Below are 27,328 nucleotides of genomic sequence, written 5' to 3'. Positions count from 1 at the left end.
TGTTAATCATTGGGAAAATGACATTCATTTTATTTAGTAGAGTTAAAATGCTTCCTGGGAAGCTCTTCCAATAAAATGTCTTCTACCCTTACATCAGAATTATTTAACCTTCCTTGAAAAAATAGAATAACAGGTATAACTTTGCTTGATTTAGTTTTGAGCATAAATATCTTCTTAAAGAAGAAAGAGGGAGACCTATGTTGAAAAGAGGATGCAGTTCCTGAGTAAGAAATATTCCCTTAGGGTAATGAGGTCCTCCAAACATTCCTCTTTCCAGATGATACATTACTAGTTGTATCAGACCCTGGAAAATTGTAGAATTTCCTCAAAGAAAGTGATATCTATTCTTGGAATTTGTTCTAATCCTTTACACTGAAAAATTAAGTGAATGAAGAATACCCATCGTGTAGATTTTGACATTTACTATCAAATTATGGAGTTCTATAAAGGCATGATATATGCTTTTTATGTATACATTCATGCATACATCCCTTCATATATGGTATCCCATAAGTTTTACTGCAGTTTTAAAACTTACAGGATACTTTGTATATACTTATATGAATATATAGTATTGATATTATGTATGTATATATATATATTTATTCTATAAGGATGCCTATTTATAGAATGTATAATGTATATATCAGTATATATATCAATATATATATATATGTGTGTACATATGTATCTTTATGTATATATGTCTATATACATGCCTTGTATGTGTGTTATATATGATCATGCTATACTTATACATATATATATGTGCATGTATATATCTTTATATCTAGATATAGAGATAGAGATAGATATACATGCATAGATAGATCTATAGATATAGATATATAGATAGATAAAGATATAGATATATAGAAAGATATATAGATATAGATAGATATAGATGATGATATAGAGGTAGAGATAGAGATAGAGATAGAGATGATAGAGATAGATGATAGAGATAGAGATATATACATTCACCAGAAGTATGCTTCCTCTTAGACATGTAGCATGATGTCTTTCTACCTAGTAGAAGTGTTTGTTTAATTGATGGATGAATGTGTAGAAGAAGAAATGAAAAGGTGACATGGTAGAGAGAGAACAGGACTTGGAGTCAGTAAAACTAAGCTTAAAACCTGTTTCCAGCACTTAGTAGTTAGGACCATACGAAAATCACAGTCTCCCAAAGTCTCACTTTACTCATCTGTAAACCAGGGTTAATAATCTTCAACTGCATAGCACTCAGGATTGTTGTGAGGAAAACTCTTGGAAAACCAATGCTTCCCATATTAAGCATCCCATATTATTGAGTAATAGAAAAGATCCTACAAATAAGTTAGAGATTACAGAACTGCATCTTTTTTGAAGATATTTTCAAACCAGTCCAGTTATGCTCCTAAGAAGATGGAGTACTTCAAAGAACACTGCATTGATCATTCAAGGAACTGAGATCACATTCTAGCTGTACCAGATGGTGTAAATCACTAAAATCTCTTTGAACCTCAGTTTTCTTATTTGCAAAATGGACATACTTGCATAGTAAACCAATGCTAAATTGCAAAGGAAGGCAAGATGTTAAAATCCCATTTTTTCAAGAAGTATTTTCTGATTTCCTTTAATGCTAACACCTTCCCTTTCAGATGACACTCAGTTCATCCTATCTATATTTTATTTGACATAGATAGACATAAAAATACCAGCTATACAAAAGGCACTTAATAAATGCTTGTAACTTAACTGTGGAATGTTATTCAAAGGTGATATATATGTGTGTATGTGTACATGTCTTTGTGTGTCTGTATATTTTACCAAAAGTAGAATTTATGCTTATTTATTCTCATCTTTTCTTTCATTTTTTACATTTCCCTAAAGTGAGAAAGAAAAATAAAACACAGTAATCTGTATACTTCATCTCCTGAGGAAGACTGCCACTTTGACTGAAAATGAAGAGGCCTGAACTTTGCTCCCAAATTGTCCAGTAATGGGACAACTAGGTGGTGCAGTAGATAGAGCACCGTCTTTGGAATCAGGAGGATCTGAGTTCAAATCCAACTTCAGACACTTAATAATTGCATAGCTGTGTGATCTTGAGCAAGTCACTTAACCCCATTGACTTAAATAAATAAAAATTAAAATTAAAAAAAAAATTATCCAGTAACAAGGAAGTCCCACTGCAGGTACTACTTTGAGAGCACAGCATCCAAACTCTCTCCACTTCCCTCCAATGCACCGGATGACGACAAAGGATGCGAAAGTTGTTGTTACTAAATTGAGTCCTTTAGAAAAGACTTTTGTGCTCCAGCAAAGTAGCTATAGGCTTAATATGCACAGCATGCTGATCTGGAGGATGAAATCACCCAAATATGACTCTAAATTGCATTTCCTAAAAGCTGCATTTCTCTATTTGTTTTGGACCAAACACAAAGCCACTTGGTTCTTTTAAGGTGTAGCTTTCACCTACTGAATTATGACTATTATGAGTTATGGAAATTAACCTATCAGACATGTCAGGGGAGAATGATTTAATAAGTGGTTTGATTTGTAATATCAGGCAGGGGCTCTGGATCAATAGGAAGGCAAAAGGCTGTGAAATGCATTTTCAAGTGTTATTTCCACTTTGAGGCTAGTGAAAGTTAAAGAGAAAGACCAATGCAGTTCTCTCCTCCCCTGGTTTGAGAAGCAGCAGTGGGAAAGAGATTCAGTGACCTGGATTAGACACTCTCCCCCCGAGCCTCAGTTTCCTTATCACTAAAATAGGAGTAATGCACACTGTAAACTAGAAGAACAACAGAGATGAAACTGAATACTCTGTAATTTCAATGACTTATCGGAGTCCTAAAGAAGAGACAAGAACAAAAAACACCTTTTCTCCATTCTTTGTGGAGATGGAAGGCTTTGAGCAGGATGTGCTGCTTAGTTCTTTCAAATTACTTTTATGTTTTATCTTTCTTTATTCTTTGCCTTGTGAAATGGTCTCTGGAGTCCAAGCACCTAGGTACAAATATTTTTCTTGACACTAAATACCAGTGTGACCTATAACAAGTGACTCTACATCCTTGGGTCTCAGTTTCCTCATCTGTAAAATTTCTCATCTGAGGCTCCCTTCAACTCAAAATCTATAATTCTAGTATATTCAAGCAAAAGGAAAAGCTCATATTCAAGAGAGAAGGTCATGGAAAAAGAAAGCATATCAATATTTTAAAGAGTAAAAATCAAACAGAAATGATTATATTTAGACTACTCATTTAATGGACAAGTTTGTTGGAAGGAATAAGTTGCATAAACTTTAGAGAATAATTTATGCATGTAATATTATTATTCCCTAAAGGGAACTAGGTAGCAGGGTGGAGAATGAGCCAGACATGGATTCAGGAAAACCTGAGTTCAAATCTGGCCTCAGACACTAGATGTTTTGACTGGTCAAGTCACTTAAATCTGCTTCCCTCAGTTTCCTTAGCTGCATAAAGAGCTGGAGAAAGAAATGGCAAATCACTCCAATATCTTTACCAAGAAAATCTCAAATGGGGACCAAAGAGTCTGGAATGACCGAAACAAGTCAACAATAATTATTATTCCCTGAACCTAAGGGAAAATGATACCTACCCATCTCAAAGAAATCTGTGAAGTAGAGTCAGAAGAATGGTTAATCAGGAATGTAGGCATTTTCTAGATCTCTGTAAAAGGAGCTTTAAAATACATAAAATCAGGAACCCAGTCTTCTCCTGAAGGATAAAGATGATACCTTGCTTCCAGGATCAATTGAATTTAGAGCAGGTTTGGGGAATATCACTGGAGTTCCCCAAAGCATTCGACAAAGTCTTTCACAGTTTCCTTGTAGAGTAGATGAAAACATTCAGGCTCAATGAATCAGTTAGTCAGTCCTCAATAAAATATATAAAATACTTATTGGGTGACAGGCACTAGAGTAAGCACCAAGCATAACAATAAATACATAAGTAAACAAGCAAACTAATTAAATAGATATGAAAATGAACAAGTAGATAAGTAAAGTTAAGAAATAAAAATAAATGACTAAAAAATAAATGAATGCATGAAGAAAAGAACAAATGAATGAATGAATTGGATTAAATTAAATCAAATTCAGTTTTAAAAGGAAAAAAAAGCTAAAAAAGACTAAAAAGACTAAAAATAAATAAATAAATAATAAACAAACAAACAAACAAACAAATAAATAAATAAATGGCAAAAAGGAAGCTGCTGATGTCAAGGAGGGAGCTGACTTTCTCATGAAAGCACTATCCAAAAGACCATATAGGTGAATGATAGGATCAAGATAGAATGACAGGAGCAAGGTAGAATTATGTATTCAGAGGTGTATTCAAAATATATTAAGTAAAGTAATCCTTGCCTTTATGGATTTACTTGCAGATAACAGGAGATATATGTAGATGAGCAGACTTGAAGAAGGCTTGGTAATTTATCAATGCTGCCCTAGTTTAATAACTAAGGATCCTTGATTGGCCCTGAGACAGTTAGGTAATGCAGAAAATAGAGTTCTTGACTTGAAATCTGGGTTGACCTGAGTCAAAAGCTGGTATTTATTAGCTGTATGACCCTGGGAAAGTCTCTTGACCTTTGTCTGTCTCAATTTCCTCAGCTATAAAACAGAAATAGTAATAATATTTACCTACTAAAGGCAGCTAGATAACACAGTGTAGTAAGAGGATGATAAGAGAGTGCTGGGCCTGGAGTCAGGAAGACTCATGTTTCTGAATTCAAATCTGACTTCAGATGATTACTAGTTGTGTGATGATGGACAAATCACTTGACCCTGTTTGTCTCAGTTTCCTAATTTGTATAATGAAGAATGAAATGACAAACCATACCAGTTGCTTTGCCAAGGAAATCTCAAATGAGATCATGAAGAGTCAGACATGATTGAAATAGCAACAGCTACCTAACAAAATATTATCTTATTTGAGATAATTTGTTTTAAGGATTAAATGAGGGGATTACAAAGATTGATAAAAAGAAAAATGAAAGAAAGAGCACCTGACCTCAAGAAGCTACATTTTATTACAAAAGAAATATAACATAAGGAGAGAGGGTATTAGTAATTAGAAGACTGAAAAAAAAAGCTTTGTATAGAATTTTATTTTTGAGCTGCAACTTGAAAGAAAAAATAAATTTTCTGAAGCATAAATGAGAAAAAGTTGCATTCTCAACCACAGTTAATTTCCAGAGAAAAGGCTTGTTGATGAGAGGTATATCACTATGATGAGGAACCAAGAGAGACATTTTGCCTGCAATGTAAAGTTCAGAAATACATAATAGTTTAGTTTGAGGATTGAATGCTTTTTCCAAGTCAAAAGGAAGAGTTTATATTTTTATCCTAGGGGAATAGGGAATCCTGGCAGTTTATGGAGTATGAGAATGATATGGTCAGGTCTGTACTTAGGATATAAACATCAAGGAGGAATTGTAATAAAGATTTAGTGAAGAGTAACCAATTAAATGGCTGTTTCAACAATATAGATGAGAGGTTCATGAGGGTATGAAAAAAGATTGTGACTGGATAAGCAGAGAAAAAGGGGTCAGTCATAAGAGAGTCATTGATGTAGAAAAGGCAAGACTGACAACTCTCAGCATATGTAGAGTGAGAGACAGGAGTAAATGATGAATCTGAGATTATAAGACAGGACCATCTTTCTATTCTATCTGGTTAGTAACCTCAGGTAATCAGATCAGAAGCCAGATGGCAAAGGATTTTAAAGGAAATGAGAAGAAAGAAGGTGGAGGCAAAGAATAGAGGTAATATTTCCCAAGAGTTTGGCTGAAAAGCAAAAGTAAGAGAAATTTAAGATAAAAGCCTAGGATAATAGTAGGGTCTAGTGAAAGATTTTTATGGATGAGGGAGATTTTGCAATGTTTGAAAACAAAATAAAAGGAATTAGCAAGTAGGAAAAGATTGACATTCATAGAGAAGGAACATGATTGACTGAAGGATATGAAGAAATGGATTCAGAATGGATTTCAAGGGTACAACAAAGTACTTGGCTTTACCATTTGAGATTTTCTTGGCTTTACCAAATCTGTTTATATTAAAGACAGGAAAAAAGTATAGAGTTGAGTTAATTATGGAAACAGATTTTTTGAGAAGATAAAACTCCCCAGGAATGGTCTACCTGCTTTTTTTTTTTAGTAAAGCTAGCAGTAAGGTCCATGAAAAGGCATGAGAGATTTAAGGAGAGGAAGAAAAGGTCTGGAATACCTTCTGAAGTCTGGGGTTGGTGATGGTGTTCATCCTTTATTTTCAAAACAGACCAATGACATCATAGGGTCATGTCTTGACTCATATGTAAATTGGATTTAAATAAGGCAGAGATGGTTTATCAAAAATATGTATGTACAATGCTAACCTGACTGTTTGCTGCTGGGGGGAGGGAGGGAGGACTGGAGGGTGGAAGGAAATTTTGTAACTTAAAAATATACATGTGGATATGGATGAAAATTAATTAATTAATTAAAATAAATAAGGCAGAGCTGGACAAAGTTGTCAAACTTTCTCTTCCAGAGTCATCAAAGTCCAGTGCCAAGATAAAAGTCAAGAGGACTAGTGGATATTAGGAGGCAGTGAATAGTCTTGGATGGACTAAATTCTAAGCATTTTACAGCGCCTGCTTCAGATGCCTTTGTGACAATTGGAACAAATTGTTTTCATCCACCCATTCTGCCAGGAGAGGTCTTCACTTGCTTGGGATAGATATTCTTCTACTCACCAATGAGTTTGAGGCCTGTCAAGCCTGACTTAACCCATTTGCTAAAATGGTTTTATCAAACTTTTGCAGTAGATCATAAGTCAGTTGCTTGGAGCCACAGGTGAGAGTTAGGAGATAGATGGGCACCAAAGATGGATAATCAGCTTGCAAAGAGGTCACACTTACACCAGAGGGACTAGTCCTTCCTGAATACCCATACACCCCTTCATAGCATAGAGACAGGGAATGAATTGATGTGAGAAAAAAAAAAAATCAGAAAAAGTATTTTAAATAGGAAATATCATTGTTCTTGTTCTTTGTAATCGAAAAGAAGACCATGACATTATCATTAATTCTAAATTAAAAGAATTCTGCTACTAACTGACATCTATCTGAACTTAGGCAGCATTTAATTTTAATGGACCTCAGTTTCTTCACCTGTAATTAAGTTGACTTTAAGGTCCCTTTCTGTTCTGCAACTATGACTCCAATATTATCTTTAGGCTCCCAGGAAGGGTATCTTGCCAGAAACAATGTCTCTACAACTTGCAAACTGATACCTAAAATTCTGCAAGTAGAAAGAGATCCATTAATTTCATTTGATCTTCTCTTCTGTTTAAAATGTAATTATTCATGAAAGTGGTCTCATATTAAGCCTTATCTATTGTATATATATTCTAGAGACAGACTGAAAATTGATGAGGATGATATCTACAGAAACATAAAATTCCCAAATTAGCAGAACACGAAATAGAGATTTTAAGCAATGCAATTTCAAGGAGAAAAAAAAAGAAATTTAACTAACTGTACAGCATCTATAAAAGAAAGAAGAATTCCCTGGTCCAGCTGGATTTGTAGGTGAATTCTATCAAACATTCAAAGAAAAATTAATACCAATTCTACGCAAATTAATCTCAGAAGTTGAAAAATACTCTATAAGATATATTCATTTCTAATTTTCAAACTAGGGAAAATTTAAGTCAAAATAAGGGAGGGGGGTGGAAGCAAAGAATCATACATTACTAATGAATATTGATGGAAAATTTTTAAATAAAACTTTAGCAAGAAAATAAAGCAATATATTCAAGCTTATTCAATATGGCCATTTGGTTTTTTGAGGCAATGCAAGAATGGTTTGATATTAGAAAAACAATTAACACTATTAATATATTTAAATTAGTCAGTGAATCCACAAGCATATATTAAGTGCTAAGGATTCATAGAAAGACAAAAAAAATCTCAATCTGCATACATGATTGCAATAATCAACATTTACAAAGTACTTTCAAGTTTGCAAAGTGTTTTATGTACAGTTAAGCCTCTCAATATGTTGTATGGTAGTTATTCCATGTATTTTTATACCTGGTGAGAAAACAAATGCAAAGAGGGGGAAAAGTCTAGGGAAACATATATATGTATTATAAGGGGTGTGATTTGAGTGCTAGAATTATTAACTTCAGGTTTTTTTCTGTCTTTTAAGCTGAACTGCCTCAGATCAGACATCTTCAGGCAGAAGTTGGAAGACCACTTCTTAGTTTACTGAGAAAGTATTTTTATTGAAAAATAAGGTATATATTAAGACTTCATTAAACCCCATGTCCTTCCAAATCTGAGATTCTTTTAATTAAAATAGCTCATATACAAGGCAATATTGCTATTGAGTATTTACATCTATGTTCAACAGATAAGAAAATTAAAGTATAGGACAAGTGATTTAGCAGTGGAACAAATCAGATGATGGATAGTCTTCAAATATGAAGACTTGAAATAAAAACAGGCCTTAGAGCAACCCATTTTTGCATGCTTAGTATCTGTTGACTAATGGAGTGCAAAAGCACAAAAAGCTACAAGAAACTCAGTAACACCTAAAAATGATCAATCTGGAAATCCAAGGGATGTCCATCAATTAGGAAAAGCTAAACAAGTTGTGGTATTTGATTTTAATGGATCATCATTATTTTGTAAGAAATGGCAAGCAGTATAATTAAAAAAACTGGAAAGACTTACATGAACTGATGCAAAGTGAAGTGAACAGAACAGGGAGAATATTAAACAGAAAGTATTGCTCAATTAATAAGGGTAAATAACTCAGCAATCTAAAATAATCCCAAGGGACTCATGATAAAGTATCCTATTCACCTTCTGAGAGAAGAAAAACTGATATTGTTTGAATTCAGATTAAAATATGCTATTTTTTTACTTTCCTTCTTTTTCTTTTATTTGGAGACTTCTTATACAAAATGACTAATGTGGAAATATCTTAAATGATTATGCATGTATTAACTATATATGATTATTTACCATCTCAGATAGGTGGGAAGAAGATGTTTTAACCAATAATTGGGGGAATTACATTTATGTATATATATGCATATACAAATACATACATATGTATATATATACTCTATTTTGCTATCATATTATTTGCATTTTTGAATATGCTTTTCTTCTTCTCCACCCAGTGTTATCTTTTATAACAAAGGAGTCTTTCTGTTCAATAATATTTCTACCCATAGAAAAACATCATTTTCAGGGTGAAAATCTAATGAGAACCCAAGGGATTGAGATATGATGCTTAGATGGATTTTTCATTAACCAATTATCAAGTGCCCTTGATGGTACCATACATACTACTCTATTTCTTCCTTGTGTGATCTTGAGCAACTTTTTTCACTTGTTTTTCCATGATTGGATAAATGAGAGTGGTGGCCTAGATGACATTTAAGGCCCCTCCCAGAAAAAAAAAAAAAAAAAAAAACTTTAACTAACTTATTGTTAGGGGCAAATAGCAGGTGAGAGCTGCCAAAAAAGAAGTTTTCTGGATCACTAGGAAATTTAGACTCTGTGAATAGGGGTGGAAGTGTTCCTTGGCATGATGTCATTGTAACCCTCTGAAATTTCTTGGGACAAAGTACTAATAGTTTCTCCCCTAGTTATGTTCATCTTCCAGGTATAAATCTAATCTTAAAATGAATCTTGTTAGTGATCTGAATTGCTTTAAGAAGTTTATTTCAGAGATCCTTCTGGCTCCAATTTATTCAATCATCAATCAACAACCATTTATTAGATGTGATATTTTTGCAGTAGCTGTTCAGACATTTTCAGTCATGTGTGACTCCTTATGATCTGAATTGGGGTTTTCTTGGCAAGGATACTAGAGTAGTTTATCATTTTCTTCTCTAGTTCATTGTACAAATGAAAAAACTTGAGGCAAATAAGGTTAAGTGACTTGCCCAAGGTCATATAGCTAGTGTCTGAGGTCAGATTTGAACATGACTTCAGATCCAATGGTTTATCTATTGAATCACTTAGTTGTCTTTCAGATTGGTATCTTCTTATAAGTGATTGCTTAGATGTGGGTCCTGAGGAGTGCCACTTAGAAGTTTAAAAACTATGGATCATTCAGAAGTCTAAAAGATGTAGGTCAGTTCAGATTAGGAGAGGCAAGAGAATTTAAGACCAATTTAGAAACTGTTAATAAACAATGAAACAGTTGGATAAACTTATTTGAATTTTGACCTCTAGAATTTGCTGTCAGATTGTTAGATTCTAAATAGTTTTATTTACTACATTGAAGAAAAAAGCTGGGTGGTATAGGTGTGTTTTTGCCATGAAAAATAAAGAAGCAATATAAAGGGACTTTGTTTTAGAATTTATTTTTTTTAAGGAGTAAGGTTCACCTTAAGGAGTGAGTGGCTGTCCTTGACTGGCTACATCCGTTCTCTTGAACATTTTCCTTCCCAGTTCCACGCTTCCACCCCCTGCCATGACACAAGGATTGGAAAGTCCTGAGAGGACTGAGACATTGCATTCTTTCCTTTGAGGTGTGTGTTCAGGTGGCCCATGGCAGCGTTCTTTTATTCCTATCCAGGATGATTTCAAAAGCAGCCCCAAATGCCATCTTGCAAAGGGGAGAGTTACAGATTGATTTTCCATATTGACACAACAGACCAGACCCCATCTGGTTTATAAACTGATGCTATATTATTTCCAGTTCTCTTTTATGAAACCAAAGTTAGGAAAGTAATCCTTATAGGTTAGCCTCTGGAGGGAAGTGGGAGGAGGGATTAAGACAACCCTTATTCTACTCCTTTGGATGTAATGTTTAGCCATTTTAAAGTACCATCATCCTTGGAAAATGCTGGTTAATTGGCAACACGATATATTCTTTGCTTCCAGCTGGTTGAAACGGAGGATGTGATTTCATGTCATTATCACTTTCAAGTCCAACACCTTGGTATATTTCTATCACAGGTAGTTATTTGTAGGTAAGAGAATTCCCAGATCAAAGTGATACCTTCCCTTTAAGGTCCTTTTAGCTGTGTTTTAACACCTCTTCAGAAAAGGCTAATTATTATCAATAAGGATAGGAGAGAGAGAGAGAGAGAGAGACAGAGAGACAGAGAGAGAGAGAGAGAGGTTCTCCATTGGATAACCTAACTGATAATATCTCATTCAGTCTATTATATTGTCCTATTATTCAATTGGTTATTCAATTCAATTTAAGAAGTATTTATTTATTATGGACTTCCTAATATGCTAGACAGCTATTTTCTGGGACCAGAAAAAGCAAAATAAAGGCCTTGTCTCAAAGAACTTATATTCCACAGAAAAAGGAAACAACATGGACACAGATATCTGGGTAAATATCAATTGGATAAAATGTATATGCAAAGAAATTTTGGAGAAAGGATTCCTGGGTCTATTAGGAACCCAGGAATTTTAAGGAATGGAGGTAAGAAAGTCAATCATTCCAGACTTGGGAAACAGTCTGGATAAAGATATGAAGACAGAAATTGGAAGTTATATAATCAGAACATCATCAGGTCAGTTTGGTTTTACCAAGGAGTATAAAATGAAGAGTGATGTGAAATCATTCTGGAAAGATAATTTGGAATCAGGTTATAAATGGCTTGGAATCAATGATTGAATGAATCATTTCTTAAAGATTTACTGTGTTAAAAAGGTACCAAGGATAGAACTAGAAATGAATGTATTTATTTAAGTATGTATGTGTATATATACATATATATATATACATATATATATATGCATGCATACATATATATTTGATATTGAACGTGACAGAGAGTTACTGGATTTGACTGTGTAGGAATGAGACTTGATCAGGGGAAATAAGAATATATAAATTGGGCAGTGGTTGGTGGTTGGATTTAGGAAGGGTTAGAATCAAGGCAGGACAGATTAGAAAGACTTTCAATAACCTTGCAAAGAAGTGAAGTTCAGAAAAATAATTGTGGTTACATGAGGGGAATAAAGAGGCTAAGTACAAGATAATTTGATAAAAGTGATGCAACAAGATTTGACAGTTGATGGTGAGGTGAGAAAGAGTGAGGAGTTAAGGGTGACTTTTAGGTTTTGAACCTGGGTAAATAAAATCTTTGTCAGTCCCCTGGAAGAAATAAGGGCTAAACAGAGAGGAAAGTGAAGAGAAAGGAAAGTAGGAAGGAAGGAAGGAAGGAAGGAAGGAAGGAAGGAAGGAAGGAAGGAAGGAAGGAAGGAAGGAAGGAAGGAAGGAAGGAAGGAAGGAAGGAGGGAGGGAAGGTTAGAGGGAGAAGAGGAAGGAGGAGAGAGTCTAAATTCAATATTCTTTACATTTCCCTGAGCTTCCTCTCTTTATTAAGACTTAGAGACATAGTAGCAACCTCCTAGTTCCATAGCATCTATTAACAAATACATCATTTCTATTCACATTAATTCCAATTTTTATAATTAATTCCTTGATAAAAATAATAGACAGAAGAGAGTTTGAGATAATCTTTAGCTTTTATCTTATTTATAAAATAGTTTTCTCCCTAATCAGAATCAGAATCTGACTATACTTACTAGATGACTAAAGCACTAACCTTGCTTGACAAAATATGAAAATCAGAAGCTAAGAATGTTCTATTCTTAATGAGTGAATTTCCTGAACCCCTGACATTATATTTGTTAAAGGTCATGGGAGAAAAGGAAAGAAGTTGAACAAAATGAGATTTGAGTTAGGAAGAAAAAAAGCAATTTTCATGTCTCAGGTGATGGTGGTGGGAGAGGGAACTCTAAACAGAGGAGAATCAAAAATTGGAATTATCTGACATAATTTAAGATGGGACCTTTTAAAAGGAAATTAGAATATTGTCCAAATATGAGCACATGGGAAAAGATGTTGGCAAAAAAAATATTTGCTGAGAGACAGCATGGTATAATGGGAAGAGTCCTAAATTGGGAAATAGTCTGGAGACGTGCACCAGTCCCCCTCACCACCCACCCCATAACTAAACTGTCTGACCTTGGGAAAATCCCTTGACTTCTGAGGGCCTCGAATTCTTCAACTGTAAAATGTAGGGGTTGGAATCAATGACTGCTCAGTCCATTTTAGTTCTAAAAGTCTTTATTGTTATTTTTTTTATCTAAAAAGACAGAAATGGATTATACAAATAAGAAAGCTCTAACTCTATAGTACTACTGAAGGATAGTTAGATATTAACATTACTGGAAGGAATTCAGAATACCACCCTAAACAATGATTAAGGTACTAGAGGAATTGATTTATGATGAAAGATTAAAAGAAAATAGTACTTACAACCAGATCAAGTGATGACTATGGGGGAATGTCAAAAAAATACTATAATTGAAAGCAAACACCCAGGAGTAAAACTAATGTAGGGGAGCTTTGGGTAAAAGAATTATTAAAAAGAAAGAAGTTATTTAAGATAATTTACAACCAATAAAATATATTTTAATCACAGTGGTGAATTTTTTGAAAGTTGGAGGAGAGAGCATACTCAATGTTTCTTCAGACTCTAGAACCAAAAAAGCTAATTTGATCATAGGAGGCTTTGTCAGTGACAGAGTACATAGGAATGAGAGGTGATGATTCCACTGTATTCTCTCCTGGTCCGCAATTTCAAACAACAGAAAAGGGTACCAAACATGATAACAGGCTTGAAGACCTTGTCTTTAGAATCAGCTGAATGAATTAAGAATGTTTCAGCCAGAATAGGAAATTCATGGGGATGGTATGGGGGAAATGGAAAGTTGGGAAGGTAGGATTGTATATATTATGTATAATATACTGACAAGTAGAGGCTTCTGTTTGAAAGCCTCTAAGAAGGAAGAAAATCATTATCTCTTGAGCAGCACATTCTACCATTGGAAAACTCTAAGGATTAAGTTTTTCCTTGACCTCAGTTATATCTCTATACAGTTATATCCCTATCTCTATGTATCTATTTTTATATGTTCATATGTTTATGTTCAAAGACACATACACATTTATGTGTGTTCATATATGCATTTATACCTGTGTATCCATACATATATGTGAACATATATATATACATTTAAAATAAAGAACTGCAAAGCATGTATATGCATACATAGACATTTGTATGTTATTCATGCATGTACATTATTTTGTGTGTTTGCATGCATTGGCTATTACATTAAGACCTTCCATTCCCTGCTTCTGAGAAATGAAATTCAATTGAACAGAGGAACAGAGAAAGGAAACAGTTGCTTTGGGGAGTTAAGGGGCAATATAGTATGTAATCCACCTTTGAATTGAATTGGACCAATTTTGAAAGGCTCATCTTCCATAAAGTATCCAACATTCCCCCTTCCCATGCACAAACACACAAACACACATACACACACACATACATACATATACATATACATATATATGTATATATACATATATATGTATATACATATATGTGTATATATGTGTATATATACACATATATGTATATACATATATATGTATATATACATATATATGTATATATATGTATATATATATATGTATATATATATATATATATATATATATATATATATATATATATATATATATATATATATATATATATAAATGGCCATAGATTGTGAGCTCCTAGCGATCAGAGACTGCCTTTTTCTTTTCTTTGAATTTCCAGTGCTTAACATAGTTCAGCATAGTAGACATTTACTGAATGTTTATTAACTATTGACTGACAGGGATTCCACAAAACAGGATTTTAGGCTGATAATCAAGGGGATCTTGCCATCATGAGAAGAGTTGTAGATACAATAGTGGCTGAAATAGGAAGTGGGCACTCTGGTAGGATTGGCCCAGGGCAAAGTCACAGTTATGTTATTTATGCTAGTTATACTATTCATATAGGTATATTCATGTTAGTGATGACTCTGGGGAAAGGGTATGCTCTTTGGATTGTAACATATTTCAGGAGGAGCTGAATAGGAATAGAAGACCTGATAGAAGACTTGAGAATTTTTTGCCTTTTTTTAAATCACAATGCATGCAATACCATTTTTCTGTGCAGAGTAATATCCATTCAATCCTACAGCCTTCAATAGAATTCATAATTCTAAAGAGAATTCAAGGAGTGGACCTTCAAATTCAAGTCACTAGTTATAGAAAAGAGGAAAAAGGAGGTGCTACATAAACTGTGACTAGATCTGGTCCAAATTATTCACTGTAGCATGTTCAGAGTGGCAAGGTTTCAGAGCAACAAAAGATATTTTTGAAAGAACCAAGCAGGAAACCCCCCCCCCCCAAGATGTGCTCATAGGCAGACACAATTCAGATTACAAAAGTTTTTTTAAAGGTATTTCCAAAAGACTGTGAATGGTACAGGACTATGTAGCCTTGACCAGAGCTGCCTGAAGTGGGAAGGGCTGACATACCAACTCATTAGAAGGAGCTCTTGAGTTTGAAGGAATGCCAAGGGAATTGTCAGTTCTAAAACAAAAAGGAAAGAATTCAATGCCACTCTATGAAGATTATGGGAAGCTAGACTAATACTTTTCTCCTTAGCAGGAAACTTGTTTGAAAACAGCATAAAATAACATCTTATATGAGTAACTCATTTCTGAAAAAAAAAATCCTGCTTGTTCACAGTTATGGAGAATATAATTCACCTATCCATAGAATGAGAGGGTTAAATCTCCTACATTTTGGTCTTTTTCAGGAAGTCTATAAGCATTATTAAGTGCATACTACTTGCTAGGAACTGTACTCCTAGGGATATAAAGATAAAATCCCTACTCTCAATTATCTCACAATCTAATGGGGAATAGAACATGCAAATAGCTATTTAGTAACAAGTCACATATAGGAAAAATTCAAAATCATCAACAGAAGAGAGGTATCACAGATTTGAAGAGGGATTGGGGATAGCTTCTTGTGGAAGGTGAGATTTTAGCTGGGGTTTGAAGGAAGCCAGGGAAGTCAGGATAAAAGGGGGGGGGCATTCCAGTATGAAGAAAGCCAGTGAAAATGTCCAGAATTAGAATATGGAATATCTTGTTAATGGAATAGGAAGAAGACCATTGTCATTGGATTGAAGAATATTTGAAAAGGTGTAAAGGAATTTGAACACTAAATAATTTCTATTTCATGCCAGAGATCATAAGGAACCCCTTAAGTCTTTTGAGTAGACATCCCCCACAGACACACAATTCTTTTTCTTCATGACATCGATGCATGGGAGGAATAGTTAGGTGGAAAAAACAATTTAAAACCTCTGCATTGTATACAGATTCAACCATTCTGGGAGCAATTTGGAACTAGGCACCAAAAGGCTATAAAATCATTCATACACCTTGACCAAGCAATACCACTACTTGATCTGTATCCTAAAGAGGTTAAAAGGGCCTATATGTAAAAAAAAAAAAAAAATTTGTGGCACTTCATTTTTGCAGTGGCAAAGAATCAGAAATTGGAGCTGTCCAACAATTAGGGAATGGATGAACAAAGTTTTGTTTTGAAAGATTTTATTTATGTTGAATTTTATAATTTTTCCCCCTATTCTTTCTTCCTTCCCCCACACAGAAGGCAGTTTGTTAATCTTTACATTGTTTCCATGGTATGCATTGATCTAAGTTGAATGTGATGAGACAGAAATCATATCCTTAAGGACGAAACATAAAATATGAGATATAGCAGAACTACTGTGGTATATATGTGTGATGGAACAATATTTTTCTATTAGAAACCAGGAGGGATGGGAATTCAGGGAAGCCTGGAAGGATTTGCATGAACTGATGCTGAGTGAGATGAACAGAACCAGAAGAACAATACACACCTTAACAGCAACATGGGAGTGATAATCAACCTTAATGAGCTTGTTCATACCAACAGGGCAACAATCAGGCACAATTTTGGGATATCTGTGACAGAGAATGCCATCTGTATATTGAGAAAGAATTGTAGGGTTTGAACAAAGACCAAAGACTTTAACTTTTAAAAAAAAAAGTTATGATTAACAAAGTTTGTGTATAGGATTGTGATGGAAACTATTATACAATAATAAATGACAAGCAAGTAGATCTCAGAAAAACCTGGAAAGACATGAACTGATGCAAAATTTAATGAATAGAATCCAGAGAACATTGTATACAGTAGCTGCAATATTGTATGATGATCAACCATGGCTTAGCAATTCTCATCATTTCAGAGATCAAAAAAAATTCTGAAGGATTTTTCTTTAGGTTTTTGCAAGGCAATGGGGCTAAGTGGCTTTCCTGAGGCCACACAGCTAGGTAATTATTAAGTGTCTGAGGTCAGATTTGAACTCAGGTACTCCTGACTGCCAGGGCTGGTGCTCTATCCACTACGCCACCTAGCTGCCCCCTGAAGGATTTTTAAAGAAAAATATTAAGCATCTCCTGAGCAAGAAATGATAGTTTGAATGCAGATTGAAGCATACATTTTCTTTATTTTTATTGTTTTTGTTTGTTTTCTTTCACAACATTACTAACATGGATGTCACCTATATCAAATTGACTTCTTGATGATAAGAAGGAAAAGAATTTGGGACTCAAAAATGTTAAAAATAAGTATAACAAATGTTTAGAAATATTTTTACATGCAATTGGAGAAAATAAAATATTTAATTAAAAAACTATTTGGTTTAAATCAAATTGTTATTTATTTTCAGTTAATTTATCATTCCAGTTATATGCAAAGATAGTTTTCAACACAAATCTAGTCTTGGAATCTGGAAGACCAAAGTTCGAATCTTCCTTTCTTACTAGTTGTATGATCCTAAGTCAGTCACTTAGCCTGTATTAGTTTGTTTCTTCATCTGCAAAATGGGGATATTAAGAACGCCTAGCTTTCAGGGTTTTTGTAGAGATGAAATGAGAGGATATAAGTGAATTGCCTGGCAATATGCCTTGCAAATATTAAAATTCTATATAAATGTTAGCTTCCATTATTATGAATAGCAAGATATAGTCTGCTCAGTAAAGGCAATATTTCTGTATCAAGTGACTATCCAAACAGGTTAAAATGTTCTAGCTCAAAGAAAAAGGATGGAGCTGAAAATTACACAAGTAAATAAAATAAATTGCTCCACTAATTGAGAAATCATAGGCATCTCTTAGTAAGCTACTCTGAAAATGTTCCTCAGAGAGCACAGAAGGAAAGGGAGAGGGAAAAAAAAAGGAAGAAAAGTAGAAATGTTGGATCTCAAGGAAAGAACTGTGTTTATTACAATTTAAACTAATAGTTATTCATTATTCAGTCAACTCTTTGGTACAAACAAATAAATATACTCCCACTTGTAACTCCCCGAGGGCTTTCTTAATCCTCTCTGGATTTACTTTCTGTGAATTTCTGAGTAATCAAAAGTTATAGGTTGGATACATGTTGTGTTGGGAACACCCATGGTGTTACTGCTTATTTTTTTGCTTTTCATTTCAAAGGAAATGGGCCGTCCAAACGGAAGTTGCTTTGGGTGGCTTTTTGCTTTGTTCTTTGTTTGTTTTGTTATTGTTGTATTTAATCAGATGGAGTTATTTTAATCAGAAGCAATCAGGTTTTTTTTATTGTTTTTTTCCCCATGTAGCTAAGAAAATACCCTTGTTAGCGCTGTGATTCATCTATCATGTGGCGCAACTGAACTTCAGCAGCTGTGAGGAAGACTGCTCCGCCATCTGAGAGAGGCTGCACAGTGCCTCAGTACTGGATCTGACATGGGCCATTATTTCCATGCAGACATATTTCCACTGAAGACTGCCTTCTATATAATTTGCCCATCTAGTCACTTGCACATTGTGTGCCTCCTTAAAATAGGAGCTTCCTGAGGACAGGAGAAGTTTTTGGTTGTTGTTGCTGTTTTTCTCTTGTTCTGTAGCCTTAATTCCTGATGCAAAGGAAATGTTTAAGAAATTCTTGTTGATGCTGAGCGAGATGAGCAGAACCAGAGGAACACTGTACCCCCTAACAGCAACACGGGGGTGCTGACCGACCTTGATGGACTTGCTCATCTCATCAATGCAAGAATCAGGGACAATTTTGGACTATCTGTGATGGAAAATGCCATCTGTATCCAGAGAAAGAATCATGGAGTTTGAACAAAGACCAAAGACTATTACCTTCAATTGAGGGGGAAAACATTATCTTATTATGTAATTTTGCTATCTCTTATACTTTATTTTTTCTTATATGATTTCTCTCTCTCGTCACATTCAGCTTAGATCAATGTATACCATGGAAACATTGTAAAGACTAACAGACTGCCTTCTGGGAGGGAATTGAGATTAGGGGGAAAATTATAAAACTCAAAATAAATAAAATCTTTTGATAAAAAGCAATTCTTGTTGATACACTAGTTGATGTTTTGAGATCCCATATCCTCCAACTTCAAATTCCAGGATAAAGGATCAATGATTCAGAGTTAAAAGAAGCCTTAAGGACCATCTCAGACAGCCACATTCATCTAGTGGTAACTTAGAGGAAGTGAGGTAGCTCACTGTAGAGTAGCTGGGACGCATATTTAGGGAAATCTGAGTTCTAATCTTGCCTTGAACAATTTCTCAGCCTCATGCTCCTCAACTGTAAAGTGGGGATAATAATAATAGCTCCTTCCTTCCAGAATTATTTTGAAGATCAAATGAGATGAAGTATATAAAAGTATTTTGTGAACTGTGAAGAATATATAAATGTTAATATGATTATGGTTAGTAGTAGCAGCAGCAGCAGCAGTATTAGAAGTGGTAGAAGGAGTAAAAGTCTTCCTTAAGGATATTTCTCTCTCATCACATTCAATTTGGATCAATGTATATCATGGAAAGAATGTAAAAACTGGCAAATTGCCTTCTGTGGGGGGTGGGGGGAGGGAAGTAAGATTAGGAGGAAAATTGTAAAACTCAAATAAAATCTTTAAGGAAAAATTTTTAAAAAGGAGTAAAAGTAGTAGCAGCAACAGTAATAGTAGGAGAAGTAGTAGTAGCAGCAGCAGCTGCAATAGCAGTAGTAATAGTAGTGGTAGTAGTAGTAGTAGTAGTAGTAGTAGTAGTAGTAGTAGTAGTAGTAGTAGTAATAGTAGTAGCAACAGCAGCAGCAGCAGCAATGGCAGGAGTAATAGTGGTAGAGGTAGAAGCAGTATTAGCAGTAGCATCTACAGTAGACATAGTAGTGGTAGTAGCAATAGCAGCAACAATAGCAGTAGAAGTAGTAGTAGCAGCAATAGTTGTGGTAGCAGCAGGAGCAACAGTAACAGTAATAGAAGTAGTAATAACAGCAACAGCAGCAGTAACAGTAGTAACAGTAGTAGTAATAGTAGTAGTAACAATTTTTCATTTTTTCAAATGGGGAACATACCTAGGAAATCACAGAGAGATTATTTAAACTCAGATCCTCTGCATCAGAGATCAGCCACCTCTATGCCTGATACCATATAGTCTCTCAATTCAATGAACATTTAATAAGCCCAGAATAGATCAATTATGATTGAGATAAGGACCTTGAGCACTGCCTAGAGAGGACAGGTCTGGACAGATATGTCATAGAGTCACTTTATGTCTGTTTTCAAAAGCCTTGTTTAAATTTAGTCTAATATTACAGTCTCTCCCACAGATACAGGCTCTTTAGGAGAAAAAAACACTTTCTAAAAAAAAATCTATAAAACTTTTAGTTTTCTAATTGCTGACAGGGCAGTTTAACTTAAAGCCTGTTAGTTAACTAATGAAGTCTTCATTCAAATTAAATTAAACTATAAATGAGTAGAGGGAGGGGGGAGAGTTGACTCCTGAAGAGCAAAGTGGAAAATTACCTCTTTTTGAGTGGTGAAAACCTAATCATAGGAACTCCTTATACCTCCCAAAGCATCACACTGCCTGCCATGGTTTTATTCAGTCCACTTGCTTGTAGAAACAGATAGAACGAACACAAGAAATGTATGGCAAACTGATAGATGTTTGTCCTTTGCTCCCAGACCAGGTGTTATAAAGGACAGAGTGATATTAAAGTAAGAAAGATTTAAGATTGAATTGACAAATTAATTTGAATTAGTTGTTTGACTCTGAGCAAGTCATTTACTATCTCTGGGTCTCAGTTTTCTCATCTTTAAAAATGGGCATAAATAATAATAGCATTTATTTTGCAGGGTTCTTGAGATCATAGTGAATCAAGTAGAAATAATAAAGAGAGATGGAGACTGGAATCTAAATGGTACAAAAACACTTTTTTTTAAATGAATGCATATATATATATATATATATATATACTCATAAAAAGCACCAGATCATTAACTAGAAAACTAATAGGATTTAAAATTCAGTATTTAAATATATTTTAATCTATCTAGCTATAGCTTAACTGAGAATTTTATATTTGATCCTGAACTTAGTGGAAAGATGGTTATTTCATGGATCAGGAGAGTAACATGGTCAGATCTTAAATTCAGGTTTTGGCAACTAAGTGGAGAATGGACTGGAGTGGGAAGAAATTTAAGGCAAAAAATACTCATCAGCAGGATATTTCAGTAGCCTAGGTGAGAAGTGAGGAGGACTCACACTGGAGAGAAGGAGCCTTATGTGTGAAGCATTACTAAGAATCAACAGTACTTGTACAAGCCATAATATTCACACATTTAAAACTCATCCTGTGTGACCACTCTTACCCTTAATGCATTTAAACTGTACAAACTGGGGTATAGGCAGAACCCACTGACAGCATGGACAGTTGGGAAATAGGAGACAGAATTTTAACCAGGATTTAATGAATCAAGAATGGAAATGACAAGAATTTGCAAGACAAGGGTCTAGAGATCACATATAAAATGGAAAAGTATATCAAAGTCTGACAAGTTATTAAAGATTGAAGAGACTTTATTGATCCTTGGGTCTAGTACCCTGAAGGCAATTGCCCAAGGAAGACTGACAAATCACACACTAACACTGAATCTCAGAGGTTGAAGAAGGCTCATAGCCATCTAGTCCAACCAGTTCCTGAAAAAGAATCCCCTTTTATAATGTGACTTCAAACATATCATCCAGTCTCTGCTTAAAGACTCTCAATAAAGGGGAAGCTAGTTCCTCTCACAAGTCCTTTCCACTCAGGGACAAGTCTAGTTTTACATAAGTTCCGACTTCTGCCTATGTTTTCATGTAATTGTCCAGTGTACTTAATTCTACTAAAATGTAATTCATCTTTCACATTAAAAATCTTCAAATATTTGAAAAAAAGCTAATGTGAGAATCAGAATTCTCATCCACCACCACCACCATCACCTCAGACATCAATTTTTCTTCTCACAGACAGCTAAATGACACAGCAAATAAAACATTCTACCTCCAGTCTTTTGCCTTTGCTTCAGGTTCCTCAACTATAAATGATGATAATGACAGCGCCATCCTCTCAAAGTTGTTCAGAGGACCAAATAAGATAATATTTATAAAATATTTATCATAGTATCTAGTATAAAATAAGCATTATACATATATATATATATATATATATATATATATATACAGAGTTCCTTCCTTCCACCCCAAAATTTTCACTTCTTTCAAGCAATATTCATAAACCATAACTGTAAGGCTCTTCAGCATCCCAACATTTAGTGTAGATGATCTCCATATTATCAGTACTTTTCATGATTCCAAGACTGAAGTCAAGAATCTAGATTTGTGTTTTATAGTAAATCATAAATGGTCAGACTAGAGAAGTATGGAATGAGTTGCAGGATCTGATGCTGAGCGAAGGCAGCAGAACCAAGGGAACAAAGTAGATGTCAACAATATCAGTGTGAGATGAACAAGCTTGAAGGAAGCAGCTCCTCTAGGCAGTTTAGAGAACTAGGACAACTGTATTAGACCAGCTATGGACTATGTGATCCCCATCCAGAGGGAAAAAACAAAACAAAATACACACACACACACACACACACACACACACACACACAAAACCCTTCAGAATCTGATGAACACTTTATAAAAATTACCTCTAATGTATCACTTTCCCTTAATCCTAATTCCTCATGGCATAAATAACTAATACTAATCTGTAAACATGTTTAACAAAATACGTGTGTACAATGCTAACCTGACTGCTCACTGCTGAGGGGAGGGGAGTGGGAAGGGAGAGTGGAAGGAAATTTTGTAACCTGAAAATATGCATGCACATATGGATGAAGATAAATAAATAAATAAATGAAAATGTGACAAGTTAAAAAAAGCATCTCGATTTGTTCTGACTAATCATCGGGATACAAAGATACCACCATTTGCTTTCTGAATAAAAAGTTTCTCTAAGTATAGTTTTTTATATCACATTAGCTTTGCCAACTATTGACTCATACTGAATGTGCCATTCATCAGAAACTACCTATCTTTTCCACCAGATTCTAGAGATGTTTCTACCATATTGGACTTGCAAAACTGATTTTAAGACTCCAAACACAGGATTTCACATTTATCCCTATTCAATTTCATTGGATTAGATTCAACTCAATGTTGTGCTGTTTGAGACCTAGTTATCTCATATATGTGAAAATCTACAACTTAGATATCTATGACATCTGAGTGTTGATCCCAGTCATGCATAAAAAAAGAAAAACAGTTTAAGATCAAGCACAGATCCTTGGGATAGTTCACCAGAGATCTCAACCCTGGCTGATTTGGAACTATCATTCTTGATTACTCTTTGAGACCAACCATTCAATAATTTCCAAATCGATCTAATTGTAATGTCATCTAACCCATATCTCAGCAACTTTGAGACAAGAAGAGTATAAGAGACCTGGGAAAATGCTTTGTTAAAATATAGCTAAACAAATTATATGTAATCAATATATTAGGTTGGGGTTAGAAGTTTTAACTTATTTTGTTGTTATAGGAAAGGGTTTAATACAGAGTAGATTTTTTTTCCCTCTTAATATCGAATAGAAAGGTAAAAGATCTTAATTAAATGTGTCAAAATAAAATAGAATACAAAATTTAAATAAACAATATCCAAAACATTTCCCTGATCTACCAGCCTAGTAACCCTCTAATAAGCAGAAATGTGCTTTCTGATAATTAGTCTGATAATTAGCCCCTTAATGAAGTGATATTGCTTTTTCATGAACTCTATTCTTTCTAAAAGATCTCTATCATTTTTAAGATATGTGCTAGAATTTTATCAGGAGCTACAGTCAGATTCAACACTATAATTTTCAGGACTCACTCTATTTCCCCTTTGAGAGTATTTGCTCTTCTGCATTCCTATGACACCTCTCATATCAATCACGAACTTTCAAAGATTATGCATAGTAGTCCAGTAATCAGACATACGTCTTGGGGGTATGTTGGAGAAGAGAGAGATTTGCCTTCAGAGCTCTCCTATCTTTTTCTTTGGTACTTTTGTCTAGATTCTCAGTATCACCTTGCTGGGATTTCTCACCCTGAGCATTCATTGTATTTCTGCTTCCCTGTAAATGTCTTTATGCTCTCGTTATAACAACTTGTTACATTGATAGCCACTCTCTAACAATGATTTTGGAGCTAATGCTTTTTTAAAATGGTTTGTTCAACCCTGAAGGATAAAAAGACCTCCGCTGACAATTCAGGGCACCAGATGGTAAAGTCTTGGCTATAATAATAATTTACCTTTTTATATCATTTTCAGACTTATCAACCAGTTTCTCTGCAATAGCTTTATGACATAGGTAGCTCAAGTATAATGGTTGTCATTTATACATATGGAGAAACTGGGACTCAGAGAGGATAAGTGACTTCCCCTCATTCACAGAGCCAGGTTTCAGTATTTGAGGTTCACAATTCTTTCTTCCATACCATTATGGTAAAAACAGAAAGTCAGAGGCATGCCAATCCCAATAAATCAAGGTAGTGCCATGGTATACCCAGGAACTATATGGTTGATGGAGGAAGAGATAATCATTTTTTTTCTTTTCTAAAAACCTTAATTCTATAAATAGTCTTTAAGCATATGCATCCATGTATATCTCCACGTATGTCCCTAATTTTTGACCTATTGTCTTACATACTTGAATGAAGTCTGCTACTAGGCAGCGATCTTTCTTAGACTTCTTCAGTAAATATCCTAATTGCATTGATGTGCTATAGATTGAACTCCTCAATTCTAACGGTGTACACCTTGAAAACATAGTGGAGCCAATTTCACAATTCCTTGACTTTGAAAGAGTGAGCCCTTCGTCCTTCATTACATTTCATTTGAAACACCTGCTTTTCTTTGATTCCACCAACCTGGTCGTGAAGCACATTCTCATGATGAAATATATATGGCTACAATAAATCCTAGAGGAATGAGCCAAAGTATCCCTACTTCCTTTCCCTCAACTTGTCTGAGTAAGGCTCTGTGAGCAATTAGAGTGTTTCCTTGTATATCCTGCTCCCTTTCATACGTCATCTCTGAATCCAAATATTTTGAGTCATGTCCCAGAGTGAGGATATAAAAAGCATAATCATGAAGGGATTTAATATTCATGGAGTTAAGAGTCACAACACAAACCAGCATGTCTTAAAGAGCGTAGCATGCAACCTTCACAGGAAGCAAAAGGCAGCTATTCCTGTTTTCCCTTTTGGATCACATCTCTTCCAATGTGAGGGGAAAGTATTCTCAAAGTGTGCTTAATTGTTTTGGTTTAATACAATGCATGTTGCTGTGTTACACAAGAGGCAAAGTTTGCAGGAGACTGGAAATGTTATTTACAGCACACCTCAAATGGTCTGGGAATGGCAAGAGTTTGTCTGTCTAGTGGACACGATGTTGATGGTGATGTTTGTCCTTTATTCTTAAAGTGGACCATGACATCAAGATGATACCATGACATGAACATGAATTGGATTTGAGTGAGGGGAAGTTGTGCTAAGTCACCAGTCTTACTGTCTGCTCCAGAATCATCTGGGTCCATGAAGACTGGAGATGGTCCTGGATATGAGGCAATGAGGGTTTCCCAAGGTCACACAGCTAGTGTCAAATATCTGAAGACATATTTGAACTCAATTCCTCCTGACTCTGTTCTATCCACTGCATCACCTAGCTGACCCCAATACGAAATTATATAATGGATGAATAAGGGAATTATTTAAGTTTTCCTAATGAATCAGCATGCTTGGTTATGAGTACTTAATGGTCATCCACATAGAATTATGGAATGAGTTGTTTGGATGAATTCAATGGATTGAATGGGTCAGTTCCAAAAAGTTTTAGACAATTTCAACAGATTCCCTATATACTATATTGACATATTGTTTAATATGGCATAAACAAAAATATAGGGATTGGAGGGGGAGAGAGGGAGTAGTGATGAAGTATAGGCCTGGAAACAATGGATTTAGCTGAACTCTCTTAATATAATCCTCTAAACAACTTTAACATATTTCCTCAAATCAAATTTTGGAAAAGCAGAGCCAACAAAAGGTTAAAAAAAAGAGAGAGAGAGAGAGAGAGAGATTTGTTCCCAGTCTAAAACAGCTAAAGAGGTATGCAAGAGAGGTCTGTAACACCAGGCTTAGAAATAGAGTACAGGGGGCAGCTAGGTTGCACAGTGGATAGAGCATCAGCCCTGGAGTCAGGAGGACCTGAGTTCAAATCCAGACTCAGACACTTAATAATTACTTAGCTACATGGCCTTGGGCAAGCCACTTAACCCCATTTGCCTTGCTAAAAAACCTAAAAAAAAAGAAATAGAGTACAGGAAGACCAACGAATTACCTGGTCTTTGGAGGTAGTTGTGACAGTAGCAGTAACTTAAGGAATTCTCAGCATAGAGATGCTAAGAAGGTCAAATAACTGGTGAGAAAGATTACAGAGGACGCTTTGCTGGCACTAGGTATAGCTTACAGGGATTGGCAGCTCTTTTGTCCATAAGCAGATCCGGGTCACACTTACATAGTAGAGAGGAGAATTGATGATCAATCACAAGGAAGATGGGGTGCTAGTCATATAGGTCCAGGGAAAGGGAGAAGTTGTAAATAAAGAGGAACAGGTGTCCTTCCTAGATGATGACCAGAGAGCAGACCAGATGAGCAGTGAATACAGATCTCTCAGGATAATATCATCTTGGAAGCACTGAAAACTTGAAAATCCCCAGAAGTAGTTCTGAAAACAACATCACAAAAAAGTATGACTTGGCAAAGTACCTCCTCAACCTCCACTGAGAAGAGTCCAACCTTTAGAAAAAGCTCAAAGTGAAGAAATAGGCAGGGAAAATGAGCAAACAACAATAGCAAAAAAATAATAATGACCATTAAAAACTACTATGGTAGCAAGCAAGACTGAGATATAGACTTAGAAGACAACAATGTAAAAATAGCTATTAAGTAAAGTCTCACAGAAATACTCATTG

The sequence above is a fragment of the Macrotis lagotis genome, chromosome 2 (genome assembly GCF_037893015.1).
Source record: "Macrotis lagotis isolate mMagLag1 chromosome 2, bilby.v1.9.chrom.fasta, whole genome shotgun sequence".
Lineage (NCBI taxonomy): Eukaryota > Metazoa > Chordata > Mammalia > Peramelemorphia > Peramelidae > Macrotis > Macrotis lagotis.
The sequence above is the reverse complement of the archived record's forward strand: the minus strand, read 5'-3'. Positions refer to the sequence as shown.